This window comes from Marmota flaviventris, chromosome 6 (assembly GCF_047511675.1).
Source record: "Marmota flaviventris isolate mMarFla1 chromosome 6, mMarFla1.hap1, whole genome shotgun sequence".
NCBI lineage: Eukaryota > Metazoa > Chordata > Mammalia > Rodentia > Sciuridae > Marmota > Marmota flaviventris.
In genome coordinates this window covers 157,662,913-157,681,483 of record NC_092503.1, presented here as the reverse complement: position 1 = coordinate 157,681,483, position 18,571 = coordinate 157,662,913, and the positions used below count along the sequence as shown (strand labels likewise).

General features: G+C 45.3%; 2 non-coding genes across 2 annotated transcripts; both read left to right on the top strand.

The window, feature by feature from the left end:
* The first annotated feature begins 6,218 nt into the window (after positions 1-6,218).
* On the top strand, positions 6,219-6,291 carry Trnav-cac (transfer RNA valine (anticodon CAC)). Its single transcript has one exon. It is a non-coding gene; the product is annotated as a tRNA-Val (tRNA).
* A 5,418-nt stretch (positions 6,292-11,709) lies between these two features.
* Positions 11,710-11,783, top strand: Trnai-aau (transfer RNA isoleucine (anticodon AAU)). Its single transcript has one exon. It is a non-coding gene; the product is annotated as a tRNA-Ile (tRNA).
* The last annotated feature ends 6,788 nt before the right edge of the window (positions 11,784-18,571 follow it).

Here is an 18,571-nt window from a genome sequence, read left to right as displayed (position 1 = left end):
TAGAGCAGAGGAAGGAGACTAGGAGGGAGGACTGGATGGAAAAGGGGAATTTCAAATTAAATTCCTTGCATATATGTGATTTTGTAAAAATGAACCCAACTACTATGTATAACCTAATACTGAAATTAAAAGAACTAGGACGAGGGGGAGGAGGAGGAAGAGGAGGAGATGATGATCCCTTACTTTTACCTCTACTTCAGGAAAAATAATGAAATCGCAGAACAGATGTACTTGGAGCATCCATGCAGAGTTACCAGAAAGTCAAGATGGCAATGTTGTGCAGGACATACAAAATAAAATCTGCCAAGAATCAGAACAAGTGAATTCCTCTCTGAAGAACTTCAAGAAGTCGTTTCTGTTATCAATTTGAACAATGTAAAAAGATAAATATATATATATATATATATATATATATATATATATATATATATATATATATATATATATATATATATTAAAGGGGTAAGCACAAAAAAGACTGAGCCAGCAAGGACTTAAATCTAAAATCTTCTGCTCTGTGGTCGGATACATTATCCATTGAACCACTGGAGTATGACCGAAGGTAATCATACGTTCTTCGTAAAGAAAGTAAGAACAGTTGCATCAGGATGAAAACAGAAACGAGTTGAAAAAAGGAGTTGTAGGGCTGGAGTTGTAGCTCAGTGGTAGAGCACTTACCTAGCCCGTGTGAGGCACTGGGTTTGATCCTCAGCACCACCTAGAAATAAATCAAGGTATTGTGTCCATCTGCAACTAAGAATACTCTTTAAAAAATCATTTCAATTTGCAGAAGTTACATTCTTTCAATAAAGTTTGAGTTTGCACGTTACATCCCCTTAAAAATTTATATTTATGAAGGAATTTTCCGCTTTTGAATATCACTTATCTGATTGAGTGGTTGTCCTTTGCATTTTCATTGATTTGGTTTCTTCTGGTTTCTGTCGTTTATACTTGTGAAAATTTCATTAATTTAGGGAGTCAGTTCCTGTGTCCATTCATTAAGCAATTTTATTTTTCTTATATATTTATGTTGGATTGATACTGGGAATAGATCAATAATTAGTGATCCATACTCTAAACTTTTAAACAAAGTGAAATAAAATACAATCAAGGTATTAATCATGTTTTCCATCTCACTGTCGAAAGAATCATAACTTTCGGGAAAATAATTTCAGTCTCTAGGCAGCAGAAAAGACCTTCCGAAACACCTCCCCACATCCAAATTAGGTAAACGGGCAAGAATTCAAAAAAGGTAAATATCTTAAGAACCGAATTAGGTCAGCAATTTACAAGCTCGAAATGGAGACAGTTATGCAGTTAAAGAATGCCAGACGTCATCAGAAAACCAGGCTAAGCCCTGCTTAAGGGCTCCATGCGGGCGAGACAGGCAGAGAAATAAAGCTGCGGTCCGCGGCGGTCCAGGGGCGGGGCGCTGGTCCCCCCGCCCACACCCGGCCCGCACCCCGACAATTCGCATTTCCCACCTTGGCCGCTTCCCAGCGAGGTTTCCAAGGAGTGCTGGCAACTCGCACCCACAGCACCGTAACCCTGACCGTTTGGGCTCCCCGCAGCCGGCTTGTTTCTGTACTCCGGAGCTCCTCGAGGAAGCGTCCAGCTCTTCCATTAGCAGCACGCGGAGTTTTGTTCTGGATATTTAAAAATAGATCCGATGGCTCTGCTGCCGCTCAGCGTTTAGCAGTTGCACACGCGCCCCAAAGCGGGGTCCAGACTGCGAGCCCCACGCACTTCCTTAGTTACCAGGGGCGCGTCCTCAGGATCCTGGTCCACAGTACGGATCCTGTCCACAGTACAGATCCTGTCCACAGTACAGATCCTGGTCCACAGTACAGATCCTGGTCCACAGTACAGATCCTGTCCACAGTACGGATCCTGGTCCACAGTACGGATCCTGTCCACAGTACAGATCCTGTCCACAGTACAGATCCTGGTCCACAGTACGGATCCTGTCCACAGTACGGATCCTGTCCACAGTACGGGTCCTGGTCCACAGTACGGATCCTGTCCACAGTACGGATCCTGTCCACAGTGTAGGAAGAGCGACACCGAGGAGCACTGTGGCCCGATATGGGCCTGCGCGGGAAGCCTTAGCCACTAGTGCCGCAGTCCGGCTGCAGCAAAATAACGGGGGGGGGGGGGGGGGGGTGACCAACAACTTGTGTAGATTGATACAGCAGGAGTGGGAGCCATTTATTGCAGGACAGGAGCAGTATTTATACATTCCACACAGCTTATCTTAATTAGCATAAACTGGATACATCAGTCCACCAATAAGGAATCTCCACACTTAATGGCTCTCTGGTGTTACTTCACAAACCACTCCCTCTGGCATTTTGCCAGGCGCCATCCAGACTTGTTTACAGACTCTAACACACTCGGTCACTATAGCCTAGGGTTAGCACCTACACATTAAAAACACGGATTGCAGAAGGCCCTGGCTAGACTCTGTCAATCAATGTTTGGCATGTTTAATTTCAGCAATTCACAAAAAGTACTCCTCAAACACCTTCATCAGACCCGTCCACTCAACCCTTTCCCAGCCTTATGCTTGACCTCCCCCTCTCCAGGCTCTTTGCGGCTAAATCTCACCTTTTTGACAGAGACAGCAATAGTCTCCTATTACAAGAATCTCTGATCCATGCGCTACCCCCGCCCCACCCATCCACCCACCATGGTTTTCTGAATTGCCTGTATTCTTCTCATAGTTGTAGCAGGGAATGAAGCATGGAGTTGTGTGACCAGTGTTCTATTCAATTGTGCTCTCCACAGATAATGCATCGTGCATTGCTGCTATGGAGAACAAGTTTTCAAATGTGCCTGCCCTTTGAAGCAGCAGTTCCACCAGTGTGCAACATATACTTGCACACATGAGAGATTTTGTAGTGTTGAAGCTTATTCTCTGTACCATCATTTAAAACTGTAGATTGGGAGAAACTCAAATAATTCAGGTTTTATTAAATAAGTGTTTTTAAACTTATGATTTAATTGAATAGATCAGAATTATATGATTAGATAAATTATGGCACAACCACATAGTGAAGTATTGTGCATATTTAAAAGGGAACAAGAAAGAGCATTATGTGTGCAGACGTTTGAAAAAAAAAAGTTTGGAGTAATGTGCACCAATAGGAAACAGATTTGTGTAGATTGCACGTGTATTTTACAAAGTATCTTTTCAAGAATATGTAATTGATGAACACAGACACTTAGAAGATGGCTTCCTGGAGGCTTTGGCAATCTCTCAGACTCCAGTGATAACCAAGACTGCACTGTGGGGCTGCACCTCCCAACCCAAATTTCAGTTCAGAACCATTCCTTTTTAAAGCACTTTAATAGTTTGCTTCACTACCACTGACTGCTGTGAAAAGTGTAGGAAGAAAGCTGTTTTTCTGAAGAAAAAAAGGAAGTAAAGATGAAAGAAAAGAGAGAAGGAAAGGAGGGGGGAAAAAGAACAAAACCAAATGAGACAGTCAGGGACACTGTAATATACCACCAGAGATCTCTGAACCAAAGTATTCTGATTAGTGCTTTTGTTTACTTTGTTAAACAAGCTTGCATTAGCCAACGTGCACTGCCTAATAGGATCCTAATTAGGATGCCTAATGGGCTACTTAACAACAGTTCTGGGGGGTTCCATGATGGAGGATGCAGTTAATTTCTGGGGACCTCCTTTTCCAGCTTGTGAGCAGCTGCTTTCTCACTGTGTCTTCCTGTGATCTTCCCTCTGTGTATACAGAGAGAATGATCTCTGTATTAGATTCCTCTTCCTATAAGGACACCAGCCCTACTGGACTAGAGCCCCATTGTGTGGCTTCCTTTAACTTTAATTACTGCCCATCTCACATCAGAATTAACCAGGGCTTTAGCATCGTGAATTAGGGGAGAGGGGGTTCAGTCCATAATGACATCCAACTCGTCTTTGATGATTTGCTGCTAACGCTGGGCTCCTGTTGTCTGGGTTCCAGTCATCACCCTTGTGCTTAGGGATTCCAGTTCAGTGGTAATTTGTAGCATATGGGGAAGGTCCACCATTGAGCACTGTAAGGCTGCTGGGAATCTTCTCATGAATTTATTTCTCTTGACTTTGGTAAAAAGGCTTTCTGGAAAAGCCCAAAGTGCATGAGGTCTTAGGTATTGCTCCATAACCCCATTCAGCATTTCAATCTTCCTTAACCTTTAGATAACTGGTTCTAAAGTACACCAAGGAAGTACTGATATTTCAATCTCATTTATTTGGTCTCACCCTGGCTTTGAGTGCATAACATCAAACCACTAACCAGAAAAACCTAGAGCTGTTTTCAGCTGCATGAGCTATAACCTTGAGTAAGATATCTCTGCCTAGAAGCCCAATATCAACACATCAAATCTATGCAATATTTAAAATCCTTTCATCTTGATCCCATACCCTTAAGATCCATTCCTATTAAGATCTCTGTCAGGGTTCTGTCAATATAAACTGACAAAACTATGCAATTCTTTGTGTATATACCAAGGGTACAGTTTGTGTCTGACCCTATGGGGCCTCAGGTACAAGAAGAGGTGTTAGCTAGAGATACTGCAGGATACCAGCAGAGCCTCACAAGACCATCGCCTCAGAGGCCACTGCAGATTATTCAGGCAAGAGGTCTAAATTCTTGGATTATGGAGAAGTGATGATCCCACCAGTTAGCACAAAGGCATGTAGAATGATTTTTGTAAATGAGATTGAGGAAGGTAACAGTTCTCACCTTCCCTTCTGTTTTCATTCCAGAAAAAAAGAAAAAAGTCTTCATGGTCCTATTTCAAGAAAATCTCAACATAGTCTCTTGTCACGGAAGTGTCATGCAGTTTTCCTCCTTTCCTTGATTACTAGCCCACTCTTGTCCATCCCCAGCATCAGAAGAAGTATCTTTCCCCATTCATTGCTGGGTTGATGGCTGAGGCCTTTAAAGCAAGACAGACCAGCAGGAGAAAAAAAAAAAACAACGCCAATTTATTAAGATTATGTGCCACGGTGCCTTCCTAAGGACAGGAATACTTGAAGAAACAGGTAACCCTGTGTATTTATGCTAGGTTTGAAGAAGAGGTAAATAAATATGGAGAACAACTATGAAGAAATCTGGATAATATGTCCTAGTGGCAATAAATGGGGGCGGGGTGCTTAGCAAGATCTGAGTGTTCACTGTCTCCCCTGCATTTTCAGTGGTGAGAATGCTCCTTTCCTTAGGGTGCAGGGAAGGCACCCTTGGAGTAAGGGTCTTGAGACCTGGTTAGGGAGAATGGGTGGGGGAGGTGGGAATGACCTTCCTACTTTTATGGTTTTCCCAAATGTCAAAGTGCCATCCTTTGGGGTGGCATGCCCTAAACCACATCACCCTACAGTGGGAATTAATACTCTATATGGGTCGTTCACTTTATAGCAGTAAGTCCAGAAAACTCTATTCTGAGTCTGAGCCTCATCAAGAGTGACTGTGGCCAGTTACATCTAAAAAGCAGATATTGTCAATTAGGTTGGCAAATACTTATTATTATTACTACTACTATCATTATTATTTGCTTTAACGTCATATTTAGTGTACATCTGGGCTTGTGCTAGAAAGTTCTTGAGATCAAGAGTGAGGTTACTTATAACCCTTTTAAAACATTGCTGTCTGCACCAGCTATAAGTTAGGGCAATAACGCAACAGGATGATATTACCGTGACTTTATAAGGAAGCCTCACTGCTAGACCCTGGGTCTTGAGTGCAGAGGCTGCGTCTTTGGAATTTGAGCTCTGCTGCGGGATCTGGCGCTTCCCGGTGTCTGCGGAAAGCTGGTCTCGCCATGGAGCCAGGTGGCTACTGCTGGCCAATCAACTGTACGGGGAACCCCGAGGGCAGCTGCGGCAGTTTTCACGACCTCTGGCCCTCTCCCGGGCTCAGAAGTCTGCTTTATGGTTTTCGGAGTCATTTTCTGCCACCGAGAGGCGAGTATCACAGCGCTGTGCCCACGGTCACCTGTGTAGACAGCACGGGGATCTGGAAATCAATCCACAGACTGTCACGCTTTCCGCATTTGGGACCCAGGGCGGAGGCTTTGCTCAGCCCGGAGTTATTATTGACAAATAGAAAAGAAGGAGGGAAGCCACCATAGTGACCCTAGGGGCAGACCCCCCTGAATGCTCCGGAGCCCCACAGGGAGAGCTTGTCAATTACACATGGGAGGGAGGGCTGCCAGCAGCCGTTTCCGTAGTGTAGTGGTTATCACGTTCGCCTCACACGCGAAAGGTCCCCGGTTCGAAACCGGGCGGAAACAGGATGCTTACAGGTTAGTTTTTAGTTAGAGGGGTCTTATCCTTCCTTGCCACTTAGGTCTGTTACCCAAGTGTGCGTTTCTCTAAAACAAGAATGGAACCGGTTAGACGTGTCAAAAGTAATCAATATTAGGACTAACTAAACAATAGTATGTGAACATGTAGAGGTGTGTTATACTGTTTCTGTGCTTCAATATGGAAACTTTGGGAATATGGATACTTGTTTTGTACCTATATTATTTTGTGTTTATTCTTAAGATACTTAACCTAAAGTTTTAAAAGAAAGAATAACAATAGGAAGATTGATTGGATTACCTGTATTCTATAAGCAGTAACAAAGGCATGTTTCTTCTATCTCATGGTACACTACAATTTTTTTCTTTTTTTTAGTTGTTTTCTCTTCCCATCATATTTCTGAATTGCTTGCAGAATTTAGGGACTTCTTTCTTTTTTAAAAAATTTCTTTTGTAGAATCACACAACTCCTCCTACCTCCCTCTGGTTAGGGAAGCACCTGCCCTAAGCTACATCCAGCCATCTCTTCGAGGTACTGCAAGTACTGTCAGGCAAGACTTTCCCTGACATGTAGCTGTGCTTGATCAAGTCCACATTTCACTCCTTTTTGGTGTCCATTTATGTGATGACATCAAACTATATATACATTTTTTTTTCAATAAAAGACGCACATCTCTGAGTGTTCCAACCTTGTCTAGAAACTATAGGATAAAAACATCCACAAGTTTGGATGGTTAATTTATATGTGAGTTAGACTCAGTCATGGTGCCGAGATACTGTGTGTGGGTGAACATTATTCTGGATGTTTCTGTGAGAGTGCCTTTGGATGAAATTTATATTTACACGGAATGAAGCTGATTACCTGTCATAACGTGTGGGATTCCTGTAGTCAGCTAAGTAGAAGAAAAGGCAGACCTCCTCCAGCAAGAGGGAATTCTGGCAGCAGGTTGTATTTGGATTAGAGCTCAGCCCTTTCCCGAGTCTCCAGCCTGCTGGGCTCCCTTGTCAGATTCTGGATTTGCCAAAGCTCACTTTTAAAAAAAAATAGGATTCAGGGACACCTGCTACACCCTGGCATGGGAGACTATTTGGAACGGTTGCAGCAGCTAAGGCACCCCTGCAACGGGGTATTCCTGTGTGGTAGACACTGGGCTCAACTCTGGACACAGCATTGGCAAGTGGGAACTCCCAGCCAGTGTGGTGTGATGGCTAGTGAACAGAAGACCACCAAGAGGAGCATCGGGGATGAGATGGTCCAGGTGATGGACACCACCTGGGGATGGTGCAGCATGCAGAACCTGATGAGCTACTGGGTTATCAGGTACTGAGGGTGGAGGCTTTCTGCTAACTAGACTTGGCAGGTTCATTACTAAAACTGGAATTTATGAGCAAGTGCCCAGATAGGCCCAGGAGAAGCTGCAGGAGCTTCACTAGAGTTTGGGCAAGCAAACAGTCTTCATCACCCTCCTCAACTGTGTGAGCCAGTTCCTTAAAACAAAGTCCTTCTGTGTTTGCACACATGCTTGCACACATGGTTGTGTTTCTGGGGAGCCCTGACTAGTGCAACTCTTGTTACTTTACACTGTTTGACTCTGTAAGACATAGCAAACAACACCTACTGAAATTTCAACAGCACCATTGCAATGCAGGTGGTTTTCAAAGAAATCTTTGTCCTTGGGTCTTTGAGAATGAGGAGCATTGTGGTGTCACAGGACAGTTGACAATGACAGGGCAGTGGTGACTCTGGGGCTGGTGGGTGGCACCCTGTCCTTCTCTGTCTTCAACTTGGCAGCCTTTGTGGAAAGCAGCTCGGGAAAAGTCCTGCCAGTGGGATCTAGGACCAGACCTGTGGATCTAAGACCGGACGTGAAGATCACTTTCAGTCCGTGAAGTCATACCTAGGAGTGGCTTTCTGTTTTTCCTTCCCTTCAGCTGGCTCGAATTTCCCAGAGGGTTCAAAATAAAACATCCCAATTATTGGCTTTCCACATTGTACGGACAGCTTTCCTTGGCACGCTGGTGGTCCACAGGGGCGAGCTTCAAGGTCATGGCTTTTTTTTTTTTTTTGAAGAAAAATTGTCATGAAAGAAGCACTAAAAGGAAAGCACAGTGTCCCTGGTGAACAATGAGAGTGATCAACAAGGATCTTGGTTTCTTCTTACCTCAGGAAAAGATCTAGACCACCTCGGTGGTGTTGTGCAGTGTCTGGAAGGGTGACAGAAGGCCTGGACATAATTAAGAAAATAATGAGCCTTTGTTGATGAGGACTTTGACTACATCATGCTACTGGAATAAATCAGAGTGATTCTTAGTGATTTTAGATCAGTTGGTGACCTCACCTGATGGGTCGCCAGAACCTGCAGAGGAGCAACCAGATAGTTGCTGAAGAGGAGCAGATGGAGAAATCTTTGAATATTTCAAAGGAAGATTATCTGAAGAAATAGAAAAAATAAAGGCACAAAAGAGGCCAAAACTATTGGAAGTGGTGAAAGACCAACTTGAGGCAGATAAGAAAGGTCTAAAAACCGTGCTGCTTAGTGTAAGTTGAATCCAGCGATCATAGATGAGGACGGGAGATGAGATTCTTAGCATTTGAACCAATGAGGAGTTGTGAACTCATCTGGGACCGAAGGATGGGAGAAGCGCTCTGCTGTGTCTGCACTGGGAGAAACTCTTTGACTTGGACAATGTACTTAGATGATAGAAGAATGCATGTCAGTTTTAGTCATCCCATTGCCAAAGTCATGGGGGAAAGGAACAGGTGGGAAACACAGCAAGAGCGATTTCAGTGTGTGAGAAGAAATAGGGTGAACTGGTTCTGGAAGTCAAAGTCCAAACAAAGTTACAGTCACTAAAGTAACAGTCATCTAAAGTTATTAGATGAGCAGACAGAAGATTCAAAATCAAGTCACTCACATGCAAATTAAAACACAAGAAGCAATCCATTGCTGCTGTGAAAACCGAAACAAAACCAAGGATGAAGACTTGAAGACTAACTGCCAATCAAAAACACTAACTGGGCTGTCCACCAGGAAAAGGGTTTTGGGCTCTGTGAAGAAAGCTGCTGGGGTTGGGGGTGGAGCAGAGAGGGGGGCTGGGGGAGAGAGAGAGAGAGAGAGGGAGAGAACACATGGTTTCAAAACCTGAGTGGAAGCTGATTCCTCAAGGGATGACCATCATAAAGCCAATCCCTATTGTTAAAAGATAAACTGGGCGGGTAGTGCATGCCTGTAATCCCAGTGGCTTGGGAGGCTGAGGCAGGAGAATCACATGTTTAAGGCCAGCCTCAGCCACTCAGTGAGGCCCTAAGCACTTTAGCAAGATCTGGTCTTAAAGTAAAAACTTAAAAGGGCTGGGGATGTGGCTCAGTGGTTTAAAATGTCTTGGGTTCAATCCCTAGTAAAACAGCAAAAATAACAACAAACAACGTAGGCACTGTAAAGATTTAATCTGAGCAGACCACTGTGGCATCTGGCAACACCAGATGAGAGGGCCACAGGAGGAACTACAGGTGTTCAGGAAGCAAGACACAGAAAAGGCATTTGACTGATACTAGTTTAATACCCCTAGTTAGAGGTCAGTTTGGTGGTTTCTGATTGGTGAGTTTTACTTTCAGTAAACTTAATTTACTGTTTACAGTGAACTTCAGTTTGTATAGGAACCCAAAGTATGGGAAAGTCTCAGCCTACTAACCACCCAATTAACAAGGCAGCAACCAACACTACAAGAAAGAGATACCAAGATATTTGCTCTTATGTAAGAGTACAAAAAAAAAAAAAAGTAGAGGTTTCTGAGTTTTATAGAAATGGTATAATGCTAATGTTAACACATTGAATCAAAGGCAATTGAATATGTTTATTGCTCTTAGTAATAATAACTGATTTCACTGGTGATACACAAATAAATATAACTAAATATAGGATATGAATAAATATAATATGCATACAAGTAAACACTAATACATTACCTTGTAATACAAATCATACCTAAGTTTTATAGGTGCAATCCGTCTACTAATAAAAACATTCAGATACAATGATAAATATAGGTATGAAAATATGTCAAGGTTTCTGGAAGATGTACCTGTCCTTATCCTCCTTATTGGAATAAGCCCCCTGGATGTCATATGTAGGATGGACATAAGAAGACCCCGAAAGATGCAGAGTGAAATGCACCCTGTTGCTTTGGACGTGTAGCTCACCATGGCCCAAGTGGACCGCAGAGCAAAACCGGAAGTGGTCAGGAGGCGGAAGGGGCGGGGCTTCCGCTGTTCCGGTGGAGGGCACGTCCGACCTAAAGGCCTTGCTAACTCCTAGTAGCTGCAAGCGTGCTGGGGACCAAGCCTTGAGCACAAGGACCTGGGGGACATTTAAAATCCAAACTGTAGCAGCGGGGGAACTAAGAGAAATCAACCTAGGGCAGTTTGTGTTTGCACTGTCGGGTGGAGAGCCACGAGCAACCCCAGCAAGGATCCCGGACGAGAGATCTAGACAAAAACAGACTGTGAGCCCGGAGAGCAGAGGCCGCCCAGCACCCAAACAGTGGGCCCCCGGCTGAGGGGCAGAAAGGGTCTGAGAGCTGAGAGCTGGAGGAGTAAAATGGTGCTCAAATAAAAAGCGCGAGCTCACCCCCTTTTTAAAAAAGTCACAATTTACAAATTTCTTGGCGGAAAGGATGCAAATGAATAGTCGACCTGGTTTATCAAAAGATACAGGGCTCCTTTCTCAAAAAGAAGAAAAAGCGAAAGAGGAGAAGGTGTCCTTCCAGTATTCATGGGGTCTCAACTTCAGATGAAACAGGAGGAGAAACTTGGAAACTGCACCAGCGGCTGTGGGATGCACAGGACCGCAGGGCGCGGGGGTGCTGCCCAACGCTCCTGGGTGCGCTCCGCCAGCGGGTGGGTCCGGCGGGCGCGGGGCTCGCCCGGGCGCAGGTTCGCGCCGCTTCCTGCTGCAAGCTTCCGGACCGGCCGGCGACCCGCGTCTTCCGACCCCAGCGACTGTCCGGTGCTGGACGCCACGGCCTCCAGCCTCCACCGGCCTCGTCGCTGGCGCGACTCTCGCGTTTTCGAGCGCGGGAAGAGAGCTGGGGCTCTTCAGGGTGCGTCCTCGAGGCCCCGGCCGCGGCGTTCGGTACGCCCTGGCGTCTGCGTGCGTCGCCACCCGGCTAGGCGACAGCGCCAGGCTGACCCCGCGCCGAGCTGCCGACGGAAAATGCGGAGAGGAGGGGTCGCCGCGCACAGGGCCCAGCCTCCCAGAGGGAGCAGTTCTCTCTTGTTGGTGCGGAGTCCTTCCCTCTTCCTTTTTAAATAATAAATAATAAGAAGAGCGGAACTCATTCTTCGTAAAACGTCCCGGACATTAGAGATAGTTCAAAACATGAAAGAAAGCACGGCCTCTCACTGGCGGCCGGTTAGCTCAGTTGGTTAGAGCGTGGTGCTAATAACGCCAAGGTCGCGGGTTCGATCCCCGTACGGGCCAGTTGCTCCTTTTAACTTTTCCCAACTTTAACCGGTTCCTGGGGGACCGCTTCCGCCCTCTGTCTCCGGACCGAACCCGGCTACTCCTGGGCGCCGCTGCGCAAGTTCTTAGCAGTTAGAAAGGAAATAGGAAGCCGAGCGCGGTGGCACGGTGCGCTCAGGGACCGGGAAGCAGGAGGAATTTGGAAGTTTCCCGCATTGTTTTGGGAAGAACCCCGAGGCGATGCCTGCGGAGAAAATGCCGGCCACTCCGGCCGCTGTTCCGAGGCGCTGGCAATCTCCCGCGCGCGGCGGCACCGGGCGCGCCCAGGGGTCCACCTGCTTTCCGTGCCGGAGCCCCGGATCGCGGAGCCTGACTGGACCCGGAGGTGGGCGCGCCGGGGCGGAGCGCGGGGTCTTCCGTGCCCTCAATGTCCTCCTCGTCCTCGGGTCCTCCCGCGTCCTCTCCGGTCCTCACCCATCCTCCCGCGTCCTCGCCGGTCCTCACCCATCCTCACCCGTCCCCGCTGCTCCTCCCGCGTACCCCGAGTCCTCCGCGTCCTCCCGCGCTGTGGTCGTCCTCCCCTCGGAGGCCAGTCCTGGGCCTCTGCGCGCCCGTCCCGTTCCTCCCCACACTTGGCCTCGCGGCCTGGGGTGGTCCCTCCTTTTGAAGGGGAGCGGTGGAAACGGCGTGGACACGGATTCCCGTGGGTAAGTAGCGGGGTGAGGGACGCCGGGCCTTCCTCTGCCCTGGTCCAGAACTAATGTCACAGTTCTGTGCTCGGTCTTCTACTTGCGGGGTTAAAGCACAAGGAAGGCTGTCGCTGACCTCGGAGGGGAAGGAGCCGCCAGGGTGCGCCGAGGTCTAGGAGTGGACCCCCCCAGGGCGGACCCAGCGGAGCGGAGCGGAGAGCCCTCCTCCTGGGGCCGTCTGCGCCGCACTCCACACCGGGGGTGCCCCAGCTGAGCGCGCTTCGCGGAGCCGCGCAGGCAGTGGGTGCTGCTCGGAGCCCTACCTCTGTGCGACTGTCACCGCAACCGCGGTGACAGGAGCCAGCAAGACCTCCACCCCGCACCGCGCACTGCTTGTCCTGCGCCTGGGTGTCTCCTCCTGGGGCAGTGCACGAGGAACTAGGTCTTAAGACGAAGGAAGCACGACGGTCAACGTCACGGAGGAAGAATGGACCGAGAGAGCGAGCCAACCAGCCCCGGAGCGGGAGCGAGCCTTTAAGGATAATTTGAGGACCATTGGAAATTAAGGAAATACACATTCCCCCCCCCCCCCTTGGATAAGAAAATGCATTCAAATGACCAGGAACTAAACAGGTACACCGCGAAGAGTTTCCTTTATCTCTCATCCCCCGTCTGCCCACTTCTCAGCTCTACTCCAGTATATCACTATCATTCAGAGTTCATAGTATCCTCCTTGATTTTCTTCGTGCATATAGATGGATGTAAATATGAATATGCATTTTATTTTTCCTTTCTAGTTTCCTATCTTCTGTCCTACTTCATATATGCTGCAACATACACATGTAACGTCTTCCTTTTTTCACTTCATGTACCTTGGAGATCTCTAATTTAACAACACTCATTCAATCCTTCAAACAGGACATTAAATAGAATAGCCATACAGAAATAGAACTTATTTTCAATTGAATTGGTTCAGCCAGCTAGGAATTGAGTCTTGACCTTTTAAATTCCTCCCACAGCTGGGGCAGAATATATATAAGCAGGATTGGAGAGAAGGAGACAAAATAGCCCCTTTTATTTTGTTTTAATTGAATAAGGCCCTTTCTGTGTGAAACTATGTGGCATTTCAGAGTCCTGCAGTAGGGGCTCCAGACCACTTTGTGGATCAAAGGAAACTATATAGTTCTGTGGCAAAAGATAATTTAAAAAGATAAAACCATTACTCTCACAGATGTAAAATGAACACATGATAAAAAAATACTGAAGAATGAATTTAATCAATAAGATGTGAGAATTGTACACCAGAAGCTGGAAAACATTGCTGAGAGAAGTTAATGGACACCTATGAAAAAAGGAAAGACTTCTGTACTAGTGAGGGCTCTCCAGAGAAACAGAACCAATAGGGTGTGTGTGTGTGTGTGTGTGTGTGTGTGTGACACGCGCGCACACAGACATGTGCAGAGAGAGGTGTTAGGAAGTGGCTAACATGCTTGTGCAGCCTGTGAGTTGGAGGTCTGCAGGGCTGAACAGCAGGCTGGAGTCTAGGGAAGAGCTGATGTTGCAAGCCAGAGTCTGAAAGTATTTTGCTACAGAATTTTCCCTTCTTCAAGGGATGTTAATTTTTTTCTCTCTTACGGACCGCAGCTGATGAAGCCCACTCACACTTAGGGAGGACAGTTTGTTCTACTTGAAGTCCACGGATATAAACACTAATTCCATCCAAAAAGTACCTTCACAGAAACATCTAGAATAGCTAAGTACTGTGGTTTAGTCAAGCTGATACATAGAATTAATAATCACAATATCCCATGTTCATGGATTACAAGAGTTAATATTGTGATGATGGTAGTTCCACCCAATTCTGTCTACATATTTGCCGCATCACGAGCCACTGAAGCAGGAACAAACTTTATTTCTGAACTCCACCAGCACACTCCACACACGCTCCCTGGGAACTCTCCCGAAGGCCACCCACGAGGCTCCTTCCGGAACCACCAAGCAGAAATCCCTCCTCCAGCACTTCCCCAACCAAAGCGAACTCAATGGGAACTCCATGAGAACTCAAAAGTCATCATCTTAATGGCTCGAATGGCTCCCTGGCGTCACCTCTCAACCACTACTTCTGGCAAAAATGCCATGTGTCATCCCGACTCGGCTGTGGCCCTCAACAATATTGAATGCAATCCCAATGATATTTTTTGCAGAAATGAAAAAATATGAATTTTAATTGATATGAAAGTGCAAGGCACTCCAAATGAAAAGGAAACCAAAGTTGGAGGATTCCTATTTCCTGATTTCAGAAGTTACTACAAAACTATCATAATAAGTGCACTGTGATTTTGGCATAAGGATAACATATACATTGACAGAGTTGCATTGAAAGTCCAGAAATACGCCCATTCCCTCATGGCCAGCTGAAGTTTGCAAGGACTGAAAAGACCATTCAATAGAAAAAGAACAACTCTTCAACAAAGGGCGCTAGAACAACTGAATATCCACATGTGAAAGAGTGAGGTGGATTTCCACTTTATACAAGTCTAACTCAGAATGGGTTAGAAACCTAAAGATAAGAGCTAAACATAAGACTGTAAGAAGAAAATGGATGAGTTTTCATTACTTTAAACTTGGCAAAGTCTTCTTAGGTCACAAATAATGCATGCAACAAAAGAAAAATACATACATTGGATTTCATTGAAAATAATAAGTTTTGAGCATGAGAGGACATATCAAAATGAAAAGACAACCTATAGAATGAGAAAATATTTAAAAATAATGTGTGGTAAGGATTTTATGTCCTTCATTGAATCCTTAGAATTCAATGAAGAAAAACAAACCTATTAAAAATTGAGCAAAGGACTTGAATAGATAGTTCTTGAAAGAAAATATCAGAATGACTAACAAGTACGTGAAGAGATGCTCAACATTATTGGTAAGGAAATAAAAACAAAACCCACAATAAGATGTGATTTCCTACCCACTAACTCAAAGAAAACACTCAAGGGTCAAGTGCTGGTGAGGACGTGGAGAAATTGGAGCCCCTGTAGACGCTAATGATTTGAAACATGCTGCAGCCACCCAGCAAAAGCCTGGTGGCTCCTGCGAAAGTTAAATGTACAGTTGATGATTCCACAGTCTCATCCCAAAGAATCAAAAGCAGGTGTTCAAACAAATACTAGCAATGTGTATACCAGCACTATTTACAATAGCTCAGGGGTGGAGGCAACTCCAGTGCCCATCACCTGGTAAGTGGATAAATATGTGGAATATCCGCTTGGTGGAACCTGGCTTAAAATAAAAAATAAGGAGATGCTAACAACCACTACAACCTAGAACCTCAAACGTGTAAGGGAAGGAAGTCAGTCCCAAAGGTCAAACGGCGTATGACTCCATTCAGCAAAGTGTCCAGAAGAGGTCAATGCAGAGATACAGAACTAGCTCAGTGGTTACTCAAAGCTGCCGGGACACCCCCAAGGACCACTGCTGAGTGAGTGTGGTCTCTGGTCGGTGGTGAGGAAAGGTTTTAGAACTAGACAGGAGTGATGGCTGCACAACATTGTAGACATAATGCCACCAGATTGTTCAATTTCAAATGGTTGATTTTTTGTTGTTTGAATTTTGCCTCAATAAAAAAATGAAGACTGATTAAATATTTTATTTATTCAATGCTATAACTAGTGTGGAGGGAAAGTCAAAAGGTACCAATTTATATGGAGCAAAGGAATTGAGCTGGAAATGCAGGCATGACTGTCCACAGGACAAGGCAGAAGTTTCATGTCTATTGTGTTTGTCAGCTTTCTGTTACTGCAACCTGAGATAACCAACTTAAAAAGGAGAGGTATTCTGGGGTCATGGCTTTGGTGTCTGTTGCTTCTGAGCCTGTGCCAGAGGCAGGACACCATGGCAGTAGAGTGGTGGGGCCAAAAGCCAGTCCTCTCCTTGCAGTTAGGGGCAGGGAGACTGGAGACCAGGGCCCTACAACCCCTGTCAAGGGCAGCCCCTAGTTACCTGGAACCTCCCCCCAGACCTACCTCCTAAGCTCCCACCACCTTGCAGGAGCACATGGTCTGGGAACCAACCTTCCACACATGGGCCCTTGGGGAACTTACCCAGATAATAGTGCCTATCTATGTACAAAGAATTATAAAATTGCTCAAAGGCAACAATAGGTTAAAATTGATGAGTTAGAAAGGTGTTCTCACAGACTGGGCCTGCCAGGAAGTGTCTTTCCATAGTCGCTTACAGGCTGGGCGGTAGACTAGCTTTCCCAAGATGGCTCTGTAAGTCTCCTGAGGCCAGCTTTAGTCTATTAAACATGTCAGGTCATATCTGATCAGATGAGCATCCTTTTCAAATATGGCATTAAAGGCAAAGCTTTGGCTCCAATTAGGTTCTATAGAAAAGGAGGACAGGGTCTTATTGATCTACATGATTACTTATGGTACTCAATACCAGTTTCCTATTTGGGAGGGGTCAGGAAGGATAACAGACATTCAGGAATGTTTCAGTTTACAAAAGAATAGTCTACTAAACTGTTCTAAGTAGATGGCTCCTAATAACTTAGGAGGAAATAAAAAGGAATTCTTTCTATGTCCAGAAAGCAGACCACTAAAACACCAACAGCCCTGAGAGGTTCACACAATCCTGATTCTTTGTTTTTCTTTTTAGTCCTGAGGATAGCACCCAGGGCCCTGGGCATGCTGGGCAAGTGCTCTGCTGCTGAGATACACAGGGCCCTGGATCATGCCGTCCTATCCAGTTGATTCTTGTTCTGCTACTTCTTGAGTTAGCCACTGAAGGGTCAAAGAAAGTGATTCTCTTCATTTATGTGGGGCAGAGTGCTCATCTCCCCAGCCTTCCCACAGTCTTTCCTTGCAGCTTCAGTGAGTCTAAGTTCTACTCTAACCTTGGAGTAGAGATGAATGCTTTTAGGATTAAACCCAGCCTCCAGGGGCTGGGGTTGTGGCTCAGTGGTAGAGTGCTGACCTAGCATGCATGAGGCACTGGGTTTGATCCTCAGCACCACATAAATGTAAAATAAAGATATTGTGTCCACCCAAAACTAAAAAATAAATATTTAAAAAAAAAAAAAAAAAACCCAAAAACCCAGCCTCCAGTTTTTGCAAAGTAGGCTATTTCCAAGATCATGGGCCCAATTAACGTTAGATCTGTGAAAACGTGCTTCTAGAATGTGCTCAGGGGCTCTCAGATGTGTGGGAGACCGACATGAGCTGCACTTCTTGGCTTCTCAAAGGGTTAAGAGAAATTACCACCCTCTTGGGTTTGCAGCATAAAATGAGTGAGACAGTTCTCATTTTGCCGTTACTTTCGTGCACCTTCATGTGTGTGTAGCTCTGTCAATGCTAAGTCAATGAAGCATGCTCTGCTTCTGCAGTCTACAGGAAGTGTCTTTCTGTTGCCAGGGCTGTTTGTTTCCCCAGCACAGTCTCAGGAGCCCATGCGAATCTTGAAGTTCTGTACATGCTGACTGAGTAGAACCCTGTGGTCCTGAAGTTGGGGAAGCGATGTCAGCAGGAGTCTGTGCCCAAAGGCACCTGCATAGGCTGTCCCATGAAGCTTGGAGCTGGTCCTTTTTCTGAGTTCTCAGTTCTGTAGCTGGTTGCAGGGGATTTGGGGAAGCATCAAAATAAAACAAAATAACTACATGCAGGCAAAAAAGATTTAAAATGGTTGTAGTTGATTTATTGTTTGTAACTTTTTCAAAAGTGAAAGATCTGATGAGATTTCATAACAAGAATAATGACACAAATAAGGAATTTTGGTTTTTCTGTGGCATTTTGCAAAATAAGATTATAAAACCAATCCAAAATAAGTTTTAGACGTAATACATATGACCATCAACCACATTTTCAAAGAAGACAGCATTTAATTTAATATAACATTCAATCTATAAAAGTAGACAAACATAATCTTTACAGAGAAAAAAAACCTTGAGATGTAAGATAATAATTCTGAGACATAATAAACCACTAACATGTAAACCTGATTGAAAAATACATCTGCAATATTGAGAGAAGGATTTGATAAGTCTGCAGTAGGTCCTACTCATTTGTATATTAATGGAACTCCATAGGCAACTCAGGTAAGTTCCCAGTGGTA